The 14,321-nt window shown below is 32.4% G+C and overlaps 1 protein-coding gene across 1 annotated transcript in view; it reads left to right on the forward strand.

Moving 5' to 3' along the window:
- The first annotated feature begins 1,048 nt into the window (after positions 1-1,048).
- LOC113512903 (uncharacterized) overlaps positions 1,049-14,321 on the forward strand; it is a 40,629-nt gene continuing 27,356 nt past the window's right edge. The window contains exon 1 of the mRNA XM_026896864.3: positions 1,049-1,305. The gene's annotated coding sequence lies outside the window, so the exon portion shown is untranslated. The remainder of the gene's footprint in view (positions 1,306-14,321) is intronic.

Here is a 14,321-nt window from a genome sequence, read left to right on the forward strand (position 1 = left end):
TTCTTTTTGTGGTACGAAATAAGTGTACCAAAAACTAATCATTGTGTAATGTTTCAAAGATTTTTTATGATATCACATAAAACTCTTTCTTCGGGAGCAAAAGAATATCCAAAAGTGTGATCTATTTCTGTAAATTCACGCTATATCCTACCCTTCAAACCGAAAGACAGCCATGCAAACACAACTGCTTTACGGTTGAAACACAAATAGGACAGAGGCAATTGACTTTTGTACAAATTAAAATTACGTTGCAGGTAAGTTATTAGATATTGATTGAACTGATAATATTAAGGATGCTCAAGTTACGAATACGACTGATATATACCAAACTGCTATTTATTTATTCTTTATTGACCACATTACTAAAAATTTTTCTTACAAAAGACAAACTTCATGCTATATTGTATTGTCTCTCACAGTCATTCTTTGGAAAAACAGAAATGTAATTATGCGATGCAAAAAAATATTGCAAATTGTTAAGGATAAACAGTTACAGTATTAGTATTTGACTCACAAATGATAAGAATCATGAAGAACTACTACACATTATGATCTTATAAATACTTACATGAATACATTATACAAATATTTATTTCATATAGAAATATATATCACAAAAGATACATAAATATATAGACATGATAATATACTGTAATACCAATAAAGTTGTGATCAAAGATGATGATAAACTACACTCACAGCTTCGTCATAAAAAATGCTATGTAGATAAAATATGAGAGATAAAGAAATAAAAAAGAATAAGCTACTTTCTTGTAGCAGTTCAAAAAGTATCTACTAGTGCACTAATCCATGGGGAAAATGTATTACGAAACCTTATGAAATGAGTAACAACTAAGCCTTTGATACAGTACCTTTACAAAGGAGACGTGTTAGCTAATCGCCTGTAGCTATACGCCCTTCATACACAACCGACAAGATGAAACCCTAACGATCAGCGTATAAGACGCATTTTCCAAACCCCCTCCCCTTCACCCATCATCTTCCTTTCGAACGAATGCTTGCTTACACAACCAGCAACCTGTGCGCGCGTCGCTCTCTCCAGCGTAACAGTCGCACCTGACACTCCAGCGCGTGTTGCCGACAACCAACAATCGAGTCAGTGGACAATCGATAAAGTGAATCGAGAATCGCATTCGAATTATCCAAATTTGAAATTGCGAATTCTAGTGTTGTACCCCTGTGTGTTTAGTGCGAGAGCCGGTCGACAAGTGAGAGTGTGGAAAGTAAGGCGGAGTATGCGCCATCGCATGTTTTCACTTTCTACGTGACGGGACACACTGAGCGGTGAGTGTTCGATGATTTTATCGATAACTTTTGACCACAAGTTCAGCACGTGAAAATGTACGACGATGAAATTTTCAGGCAACTTCGAAACATTAATTATACTTATATATACATTAATATGCCACAGCATAAATTACACTGTCAACACCATATTACTTTTTATTTTATAAATATAAATCGATCATTTGCATAAATATTTATTATTAGTTATAAAATAACAAAATTAAAAACAATCTATGACGCAAAAAAAAATCAATTTAATCCTGAAATTTTTAGTTACCACTTACATATTCGTCTCGTGGATATAAAAGTATTTCCACTTTTTCTATTATATACCTCTGTGGCGTAGTAGTAAGCATGTTGCTTGGCGTAAATGAGGTCCCGGGTTCGATTCCCAGTCGGGCCAATTTAAGAGAAACAAAATGTTTTTAATTGGCTCGAGTCTGGATTGTGGGGATATTTTTACTGCCTGCTTTCTCATAACAGATTTTATAGTCTGTAACAAAGATACTATTATTATGATATTCTATACTATGATTCTACAGATAAGACTCTATATCTGTGTATGTCCGAAATAAATTGCTTATGCTAATAAATAGTTATAATTAACTGGCACTTACTGTATGATAAAAAAAATTAACTCTTTAGTATTTTTTTAATTCCTACTCACAAGAGGATCTTTAAGATAATAATGTAGACGATTCTAAAGTCTCTGTTTCTATTCATTACAACTTACATTTTTAATTTGATCCTATAGCTACCTATCTTCATACACTGTGGACTAGTTAAAAGTAAATTAAGTTACGAGTAGAACCACTTTATGTTTAGTTCTCAGTAGTTCGTGACATAAAAGTTTACTAAATTACACATTAAATTCAAATTTTAGAGTAAAATTTTAAAATATTACCTTGAAATTGGCCTTAATATTTTTATAACTAGATGTTATTAATAATTAAAGCGTGGGAATAAACTAATGAAGTAAAAGTCATTTCCCACAACAATACTCAGGGAGCGACTGTGATATTTGATTAATTTAGAAGCAGTTTACAATTTAGTAGTTCAGCATTATTGCACTACAATTTAGTGTTAGATCTCACGTATTGTTCTATAATAGATGATCTAAATTAATTTATACAAATTTATATTAAACAAATTTCGAGTTCCTAATACAAGTCGGTTATAATACGAAAACCACAGTTATATATTCAAACAGATGCCACAAAACTGCATGCACTTTGCGAGTTAAATTTTAAACCCAAATTGTGACTAATTACTTATTCTAAATTTAATAATAGATAGTACTTTTATATACGTTCTATATTTAGAAAATATATATTTTTCAATATGATGCCTACAGCCACTTTGTACCATGCATCGTACAGCTCGCCATTGACAGGGAGTTCACCCTCACACCCTAAAGCTTAAATGGACGCGTACAATGCGGTTTCAGAGATGTTTTTTCCCACGAACACTCAGGTTATGGAATGAGCTCCGTGTCGAGGATTTTCCAAGAGACTACTGCATGGGGTTCTTCAAAAGGGGAGTAAAGAGATTTCTTCAGTCGGCAACGCGCGCGTAATACCTCTAATATCGTAGACGTTCATAGGCTACGGTAACGGTATGGTGGGCCGTATGTTTGTTTGCCACCTCAATGGTACAAAAATTGTATACATATATGCTATTAAAAAGTAACTTTGCTTTTTGGTAGACGGCTTAACTAATCGTCATTAAACTTAATATTGAAAATGTAGTATTTGGTGTGTAAAAAGATATAGGCTACATTTTACCCCGGTCAATTGATCTATCCCGATCGATCCCAGATTGTAGGTAAAAATTAATTAACAATGATAATTATCCTAACACTAAGACGATGTGCACCATGCACCTTGTTAGTTTCTTTTTTAATTTTATTAAAAAGATATTTTGTTTATAATTTGAAGTCTGTGTCAGTTTATGTTTTGTTTCGCTTCGCTTTTTTGCTCCGGTGGTTTGCTTTGTATATTTTTTTATATAATTACTCGTATATTATCTTTCTAAAACACCGTGTTTCCATACCATCATACAGTCTTTTCGTCCACATTTTTGTACCTATGCTTAGAGTTCTATCTATCATTATCTAAGACTATGGAGTAAATAGGCAAAATTTTATTTATTTTTAGTCGACTGAACCAATAAACCATGCGGGTTATATTAAGAACAGCATTGAGCCGAGCTACCTGCATATATTTAATATTGACGAGTAGGATTGTAAAAACCATACATAAATTAAAATTCAATGGTTAACGTGACTATAAACTGGGTTGAAGCAATAAATTTGATAACATTTAGTGATATGTATGTAATGCTAATATTGATAAAAATACGAAAAAGCCCACAGTCTGCCCATAGTGTCGTGTAGGAAGTATATTTTTACATATACACATGTATTTATTTACAATTTGTATATGTTTATTTTATTAGTAAGTACTTAATTGCCTTTGTGTATACGCATGTTTTTTCTTGTACCTTTCCTGTACTACATTACCCGTTAGCCGTTTTCGATCTCACTGTATTGAATTGACTGGAAGGGATCTCTTTCAGAGATAAGCTCACATTTGCTAATAAGTTGATAAACTAATCACTGTCTTTTTTTTACAAGTACAATAAAGAGTATAAATCCCAAGGATTCCAGTAAAACCTTCATTGCTTTAAATAAAATTTGTAACACAAATAGACCGCATTCTAAATTAATATTTACAGATAATTCACCTTCATTGTTCAGGGTGAATCTACGACACTAAGCATTATAATGAATTTTTTTTTATACAACTTAGAATGGCAAACAAGCTGACGGCCCACCTGATATAAAGTGGTAACCGTCGCCTATAGACATGAGCAGTACCATGGACATAACAGAGTATACTGTTTCGCCCATGATACCTCCCATGCGTTGCCATTCCTGAGGACTCAGGTGTTATTCCTCTGTACCCAATAAATTCACGCCATATCCTACCCTTCAAACCGAAACACAGCTATGCAAACACAACTGCTTTACGGTAGAAACACGAATGGGACAGAGGTACCCAAGCAATCGACTTTTGTACAGTCTCCCTCTGTAGCATGCAATGGTTCAAGTAGTAACTTTAACACTTTTAGGTTTTGGGGAATATTATATGGCATTTAATTGGTCTCATATGTTGTGCATATGAATTAAGTATTTAAAAAATAAAATACTATTACATGGTGGCATTTAAATTATTTTACGAAATGAATAGACTAATGAAACATAAAATACAAACTAGGTCAATAGAACATTTCATAGTGTACTTGATATGATCGGCAGCGATGATCGTTTACGCCCACATGCGCATTACTCTAATACATCCACATAATGGGCTTTATTTTTATGGCAAGTATCTATTCATATCTAATATATTTCAATTTGTATTAAAAAAATAAAGAGGTTCCAATTCGCCTCTATTCATGTGTCTGTGTATGCGTGCGTGAATTTTATGTTACGCAATATCATCGCCAATTCTAAACTGATTGAAACTGTTCATTGCAAAGCAAAACTTATGGACATCCGATTCCGCATTCTAAATTCAAATATTTTCAATGTAATTGGTATGTATGTGTGCATGTTTGTAGTTGCATTTTTGCGGAACGAAATGTACTGGTTTACAATTGTATTGTAATTGCTAAAGTGTATTTCTAATCTGTAGTTACTTTCCTCATTAATACAAAAAACAAATCAAATACATTTTCTTATAGGACAGTTTGGTTCCATTTCACAAGTTCCTATTGTCAATCGAATGAACCACATCTACGCTGGCAAAACATTCAATTGCGTAAGGACAGTCTGAACAGTTTCTCGTGTGAACTGGCACGAATCTGATATGACTATTACCTATGGGGTGTATAAGCACTTGCAACATCAAATTCTGATTTCTAATCTTACAAATGTCTATTATAAATGCAAAAATTTGTAAATAGTTATTGTATTTCTTGAATTCACCAAGTTATGACTTCACCTTCATTGTTTCATGCTCCAGTTGTGTCTTGTACTTGCATAGACGAGTTTTATCTTCGTCTAATAAAAAAAAGAAAATATATTTTTAAATGAAGTAGATAGGTAGATTAATTACAACATTTACATATGTAGGTATATAACAATTTTTCCATTTTCAGACATCTAAATATCACACTTATACACCCCTCAATTTTGTAGATTGACTTTTTTAGTCATTAAAAATTTATTAATAAACGTACAAATTGTATATAAATATATTTTTATTTTATAAATTTAAATTACTTATATCACAATTTCTCAAAATGTCTAACCAATCACGGATATATTTTTACGAGCTCATCTTAGGTCATATATATATTACTCGTATTGTCGTTATCATATATATATACTCGTATATTGACCTTTGAGTCGGGTACGGATTATATATATATATACATATACATATACATTCATACCTATATCAAATATTATATTAAATATTTATTAAAATAAAATATAATATTTTTATTATTCCTAATTAATTTGATCTGAGGAAAAGGAAACATTGTAAAATAGAAGGTCATGAATTAGAAGCTTCTCAAAGGAAATGAATTAATGAAGAATGTATTCACAAAAATGTTATCTAGATTGTATGTTACTATCAGCTTCAAGATTAAATTAGCATATTCTAGTATAAACTCCAATATCTTTATTTTTAGAAGACATATTAATAAATCTAAACGATTACCTACACTTTATTATCTAATCATATTTAGGTGCTATTGATGAAATCTGACGTATAGTATTTACAACACATTGCATTAGGATTGTTCAATTTGTTAATGAATGCAACACGATTAAATTAAATGTAAATAATTTAACGTACCAATTTATTTTACATATATAATATTTAAAATCCCCTTAACAGCTTTGCGTACATAATTCGCTAAGAATAATTAACACATAACCAATTCTAACTTCATTCCAAATTAGCGTAGTAAAAGGTCAAAATTTATGACTGAATAGTTCATATAAGCCTTTTTCCATAGATTTATAGAATAACCTGCTTGGTGTCAATTTACGGTAGCGGGCTACATATGAGAGATGATAGATAACAACGAGATCACGTCAGTTGCCTGGAATACACCAGAGAGAGATTTTGTACTAAAGTCGATTGCTTGGGTACCTCTGTCCCATTCGTGTTTGAACCGTGAAGCAGTTGTGTTTGCATGACTGTGTTTCAGTTTGAAGGGTGGGATATGGCGTGAATTTACAGGGTACAGCGGAATAACACCTGAGTCCTCAGGAATGGTTTACGCATGGGGGGTATCATGGGCGAAACAGTATATTCTGTTATGTCCATGGTACTGCTCATGTCTATAGGCGACGGTTACCACTTTCCATCAGGTGGGATCGTCAACTTGTTTGCCATTCTAAGTTGTATAAAAAAAAATTAATCACGGTTGCTTCCAAGAGAAGCCGTGTGGAGGTCGACCCGATAGAGTAAATTACTAGTAATGCGCCTACTTATCCCATTACTAGTTATCTTCTTCCCCACAATACTTATGGGTATGTAACGATTTATGTTTTTAATGGTGTATCAACATTTGGCGCTGACTGTACCAAGGTTGGTGATTAGCAAGTGGAAATATAATTTTATTCAATTAAACCAACATTCCAAAATTAATTATTAACTTCCTAATAAAGTAACATTCGAATCAAAAATTATTTATTATACCTTCCTTTTTTAGCATGTAGGTTATAATGCTTCAATATGGTTTATCTCATATCATAATCAGTATAAAAACGAAAAAGGACTTATTTGTTACTTAGTACACACGGTACAAGCTCTGCTTAGTTTGAAACTTGATAGCACTTTCTGATATAGTCAATATTATTTTATTAAATATTTATGACTTTGATTAAACCAACAACAAAGTATCACAGCCAAAAATGTTTTATTTTTATTACCTTAATATCAAGGCATTAACTTCTCGCTTTTAAACGCAGATATAATAATAATAATGAACCAATTCATGACGCCATAGTGACAAAAAATTATACAACACACACACACACACACACACACACACACACACACACACACACGCACGCACGCACACACGCGCACAAACACACAGAAAACGCGCGTGCGCTTGCGCACACACATTCACACACGCACAAATGCACGCACGCACGCACGCTCGCACGCACATACACACACACACACACACACATAAGCATGCACATACTTCACTTACTTGGTTTCGGCCAGTAAGTGAAGTACACTAATAAAGTATTCGTGCATACCAGATAATAATAATAAGTGCCACTCACACACACACACACACACTCTAATCGCCTGGTTCTCAACTAACATACGAGCTATCATCATTGTTTACATTGACCCGAAATGTTTATTTCTAAATTGGCACTAGAGTAACAACCAAACCCGGGACCTCTTTATGCAGATCAATATGGCTACCGCTGCGCTACGGAGCTCGTGTATTGTGCCATCATGCAACAGCATTCAATTACATACATTTTGATGTGACATAAAAATCGTATCGTGCCGTACTATGATAATAATTATAAAAGTATCCATTGTCATCGTCATATAACGGTTTAAAGCATATATTTTGCTCTTAGTATTACTTTGACTATAAAGTCGTGCTGTACCTCATTACGATAAATTATAAAATTGTACAAAAAAAACTCGAGGAATTTAAAACTCACAAATCATACGCGCGCCGCGCCGTCTCGTTCCTACTTCTGTGATAGAAATCCAAAACCGTCATCATCACTTGTGCTGTAGTTATTATCATATCGAAGTATATTATATAACCTAGTGCACGTACTTAATAATTAATATATATATTATATTCTTTATTGCACTTGTAAGTTACATATAATATACGTGTTTGTTGCATGTTATTGTACCTGAAGAGCACTTAAAAAACTTATATTTTGCATAGACATATTGATACGTAATGCTCATCTTTCACATACTTTTCTGTGATGAAAGTATTCATCATAAGTAGGCACTCAGGAATCATTATCAATTAGTGATTTCATTTCAAAATTGCCTACAGTAATTTATGTCAAAACCACTCTTCGTTACTCTCTAATTAGTAATTACACATTTTCATCTCACGTAACAGCGGGCAAAACGTGGGAAACCTATAATAAAGCTCGGGCGACTGCGGCCACGCTTCGCAGAAGATCGGCCAAGTTCGGCCGACCGATCGGCGTAACGTGACGTAATTGCTTTCACCGGCACCCAAACACGTCGATTCCGATTTTGTAATTATAATGGAATGCGATGCTTTCTTATTTTGAATCGATTTCCTTACCTGTTTCGTAATCGCGCGCCGCCCGATTCATTATGTGCATGATACTTCCGATTTTGAACACGCTTGCATTCGTTTGACACAGAAACGCAACTAATTGCGGTCAGTTTAGCTTTATCTAGTCAAGTATGGTCTTAATCGATTGTATTTGACTTGCTTTGATGGTTAACGTCTATTTTATGACAGAGTTCTGGTAACTCAAGGAAATTATTGTTTATTTTTTATATATAGTTATTATAATAATAGACTATAAATATCTTCATCTTCATCATCATCTTCTTACCGTAATACCACTTAGTCGACGTAATATTTTTCTTCTTCATTCTTCTCTATTCGTAGTTGTTTCTAAATTCACTCCCATTCTGGCCATATCATCTTTTACACAGTTTATCCATATTTTTTAGGTCTTCCTCTGCCATAAATATATCGTAACATATTGTCACACACCACCATATAGTTCCAAGCTAAGCAAGACTTTTTTATGTCATACATACGTCTATTATATAAAGTTAATTTAAGTTTTAATCAATCAAAATCAATTCAATCTAACTTGAATATTATTTATGTTATTAGTTATAAAATGTCTTCATAAACGAATTTAACTACATAACGTATTACACCTACTTTTCTTTATCTTAACACTACTGAAGGTAGGAAATCTTGTTAATACTACCAAAATAGTAAAGTAAAGTAAAGTAAAGTAGTATACTACATAATAAATAAGAATTTTACAATGAAAATTTGACATTTCAAATTTTAAGAATGTATCTACTTATTAATTTTGTAGTAAGATCGTAAAATTTTATATACCTAAAGTAGTACAATAAAAAATTATTAAACGTAAGATAAATTGCATTTAGGATTAAATCTAGGATTCTGTTTTAATTTCACATAATACAACTAGTTTTACAATATATATTGGAAATGCGAGTTAAATAAATATATGATGACAGTTAAAATTTTAAATATACAGGTAATGCGCAAATAGTACCTAATACCTGATTTATATTGCTGACGTTTCGACGTGGATTGCACCAAGTCGTGGTCACGACAGAACTAAAGATTAACCTTTCGCTCAATTTATTTAGATGTGTATTTTGCAAGATTTTGCACCTATTTACATACTATAGTTATTCTGGTATTCACCATAATTATCATATTAGCCATTACCTGTCCACTACTGAATACAGACGGAGGCCTATGGGGGAGTCCCATTGAAGGATTTTGCCATTAGTTGCCATGCGATAACAGGCGTATTGGCAACTGCAGTTAGGCTTTAATGATATTTGAAAAGGGACATAGCTGCCGATCCCTTAACCATTAAGTTCCCTGAGTTTACGACACCCACGGGAAAAAAACGGTTGCTCCATTCTATGCCGCGACCACACGGTGAATTATTTCGGTAATTAATTTGGTATGACAACTGATATTAATACCTTTTGATTGATTTCCTATAAATAGAAATATTTAATCGACAAAAGACTTGGCTAGTTTATAACGGTATCTAATAAATAATTTTATGGCATTCAGAAACTACATATAATATAAATTGTGATTAAATATGTCTCTGTTTAGTATTACATAGTGAAAGATAAGAGAAAAAATTGATAATTAATATGTATGTATTACCAAATACTGCCTGAAGCTTCGGGAAGCCACAGTTTTACTGCGCGAATTCACTTGTCTTCCGTAATCCCATATATATATACACAAATTATTACATAATATACATACATAACAATTTTTCGATATAAATTTTTATATATATACATACATACATTCAATATTTCGATATAAATTGACGTACAACTTGTGGGAATTATAAATTTCTAATCCTTTTAATAAATAATAATCCAATCTTGAAGAAAAGGAGCACCAAAATAGAAATGTCATTATTTTTTCAATCATTTTTTTTCAATTTTCATTATTACAATATATTTTAACATTAACATAAACGTAGTGTAGGACGACCTCCCACTAGATGGAGTGACGACCTGAAATGCATTGCAGAGAGTCAGTGGATGTAGGTGGCTCAGGACCATTCTTTATGGCAGTCTATGGGAGAGGCTTATGTCCAGCAGTGGACGAATAATGGCTGTAATGATCATGATGGTTTTAACATTGTTTCCATAAAATAGTTACTTGAAATTAAATCTAATCATAAATAATAATCATGTTTATCTTGAGCTTCTGTATTCAAAATGTTTTTTACTGGGAAGAACCGGCAAAAAACGTGACACTCCTTTCAAATCATTCAGTAATGATGTTGTTTATAATTTTGATTGGATACGATTACTAACATATCACTTTCACAAAATAACCTACTCAATCAAAAGTTACTTACATTCTTAACTATGGTAAATTAAATGAAACAGTTCAAAGGTTACAGTACAGTGAAAACAATAATATTTCACCATCCAAACAAATGCCCAAGGCGGTACATTGTTTATGTGACTGGTACAGTCACTAAAGTAGATATTAGTACTTCAACGAAAATAAATTAAAAAGTTTGCTTAACAATATAACCACCCACGTTTATAATAATGAGTATAATTTTGGAACAATTTTAAAATATTTTTGATGTCACATAAACAACACAACTTACTATTGCTCAACATTCGGAAACGTTACATCTATAACGATTTTTCTAAACTACTATATAAGACTGCTGAATGTCGTTTTCTTTTTTTGATACTGACCTAATGTACTTACATTTGTGCCATATTGACTTATTGCGTTTAAAGGAAATAAAATTAAAACATATTTTCACATTAGTAATTTTAACCTATATACCTTGTTTTTTTTATTGCCAACTTCATTTTTATCGCGTAAAATCCCGACAGTGTATTTAAAATATATTTTCGTATCATTCAAGGAATTTCTACAGTCCATAATTTTTCATTCCATTTGCAATGATAAAACGACAAAAAATCGTTGTAAGTGAATAGCCCTATCCACCAGTACTTAAAAAAAAAATTTTTTTAGTTATCTGTTTTATTATTTAAAATAACAATTTTTTGTGTGACAGTCGTACATGTTATTTATAAAAAGTTCAACGTTTAAATGGTTACAAATTTTAAGCTATTTTCCCATCTCTATCATCTTGATGCCTCCTACGATGGCCCACGCGCCTGCAAATGCCAACCGGTGCCAATTACACACAACCAGTCGCACATCCTTGACACTGATGAATTGAATGCCGAATCTCAATGACTTCTCGATGTTTGTACTTATGTAACCAAAAAGAAAGGCTTGGCAAGTCATTGCGATTATTAATCTTGTTTCTTTCGCAAAATAGTTATTTCCGTATCTCGAGCTGGAAATTCGTGATTGCATTTTTTATATTTATGTCTTTAATGCAAAATCTTGTTACAATCCCGCTATTGCTTTTTTAATAAATCACTAGTTAAAAAAGAATAAATATGAATTTTATTGAGAATACTATATTATTATACATATTATACTAAACTACACACGACTATCACCACTACGTATCTTGATTTACAAAAATTGGTTTAAACTTTAAACATACCAGAGGGAGATTTTGTACAAAAGTCATTTGCTTGAGTGCCTCTGTCCCATACGTGTTTCTACCGTGAAGCAGTTGTGTTTGTATGGCTGTGTTTCTGTTTGAAGGGTAGGATATGGCGTGAATTTACTGGGTACAGAGGAATAACAGCTGAGTCCTCAGGAATGGCAACGCATGGAGGATATTATGAGTGAAACAGTATTCTCTGTTATGTCCATGGTACTGTTCATGTCTATAGGCGATAGTTACCACTTTCCATCAGGTGGACCGGCAGATTGTATGCTATTCTAAGTTGCGTAAAAAAAACATACCGTGTAAATACATCTATGTATCATACAATAATGTATTCTTTACCTTTGCATACTATTTATTCCGATATCAAAATACTAAATAATTTTTTCATTAACTCTATATAAGCTTCCTATGTGTTTCGGTTTGAAGAATGGGATATAGCAGTGAATTTATAGGGCACAGAGGAATAACACGTGAATTCACAAGAATGGCACCGCATGGCAGGTATCATGGGCGAAACGGTATACTCTGTCATGTCCATGGAACTACTCATGTCTATAAGCGACGGTTACAACTTCTCATCGGGTGGGCCATCAGCTTGCTTGCCATTCTAAATTCAATAAAAAAATATATCAAATAATGAACTCTATTAGAGAAGTAAATAAAAAAATCTGTGATTCAAACATACCTTCTAAAAAAAACAATATGCTCGTAACTTTCATATTAGCAAAAAAGTTTTCTACACAAAACAATATACAAATTTAGTATTATTTTTATGAACTCTCTACAAAATCTCTCTCTTGTGCAAAAAGCGTAAACATAAAGTAAGCTAGTAGTAATGAACCCGATACTGTAACATTAAAATTCGCTCCGTTGAATAATGTAAGAAAACTTGCCTTGTAAGTTTATCTGCTTGTATCGGTAGAAACATTGTTCAGTTAATTAAATATATCCGTTGTTAATATGTCAAGCGCGTGCGTCGGAGCATGTCTTACACTCGTAGATACTCGTAGATCATCAGATAAATCAATGCTCGTTTCGCGAGTTGAACACGGCCCCTTAAATTCATTAGAGACGAGAACATAGCATGTTGTAATTATAAAAGGATTAATACTTATTTTGTTACATTTCTTTTAGATAAAGAACAAATATACATAGTAAAAAATTACCTTGTAGTTTAGCTAATCTTAATAGTTGTTCATTTTTTTGCTCAAATATGACAGGTAAATTTTTATTGTTCCGTAAAAAAATGTGGCATACCGAGAAAGTGAAACTAAATTGTTTATTACAGTTGACTTATTTTATTTTCTATTTTAATGTAGTTTGAATTAAAAATAAAAATAGTAAATATCTTCACCATTAAAAATAGATATAAGAGACTACAGTAGAGACGAGTACCTCATTTCATTTATATATTTATTCAAAATAACCTTAAACTTAAACCGAAATAGAGATTTTTCGAAGTTACGTCAACCTCCACACGGTTCCTCTAGGAAACCAGCGTCGTTTATTCCTAGTGAATATCATCATCACGATAAGCTGACCTGACTTTATACTTATTTCATTTTTCGCTAATACCACGCCATAACTACTCTTATTCATAAAAAAAAAACTTACAATCTGCAAAATAATAATTTAGGAAACCCATAAGAAGTTAAGAGAGTGCAGCGATTGAGCGTTCATGATAAAGCGCGTGATAGGAGGTCATCGACCCGCCTCGATGCCCGACCACCATGGAAAGTGAAATCTTGTGTTTACACCTCGCCATCTACAGTAAGACCGGGCGAGAACTGGCTACAAATTGTTTTTTATACTTGACATATTTAGTATACAATGTCGATCATCTTTCAGCGTAAATAAATAGTTAAATTAAAAAGTTTTTTTTATAATTGATTGTGTAATATTAATTCTCAACATACTTCAAAAAATTTCTCAATTCGGTTATATATTTTTATGTTTGTTACCGTATAACCTCGTCAGTTGTAAACCGAGTTGGATTTTTTTATCCGAAAATCGGTTTAGTAGTGTAAAAAAAGAATCAAAATAATTAATTTTACCACAATTGAAGTTTTTTTTTTCTGGAACACAATTTAATTATTGTTTGTTTAATTGAATAATAACTAATTTTAAAAAGAAT

The sequence above is a fragment of the Galleria mellonella genome, unplaced genomic scaffold (assembly GCF_026898425.1).
Source record: "Galleria mellonella isolate WM207_F2 unplaced genomic scaffold, CSIRO_AGI_GalMel_v1 utg23, whole genome shotgun sequence".
NCBI lineage: Eukaryota > Metazoa > Arthropoda > Insecta > Lepidoptera > Pyralidae > Galleria > Galleria mellonella.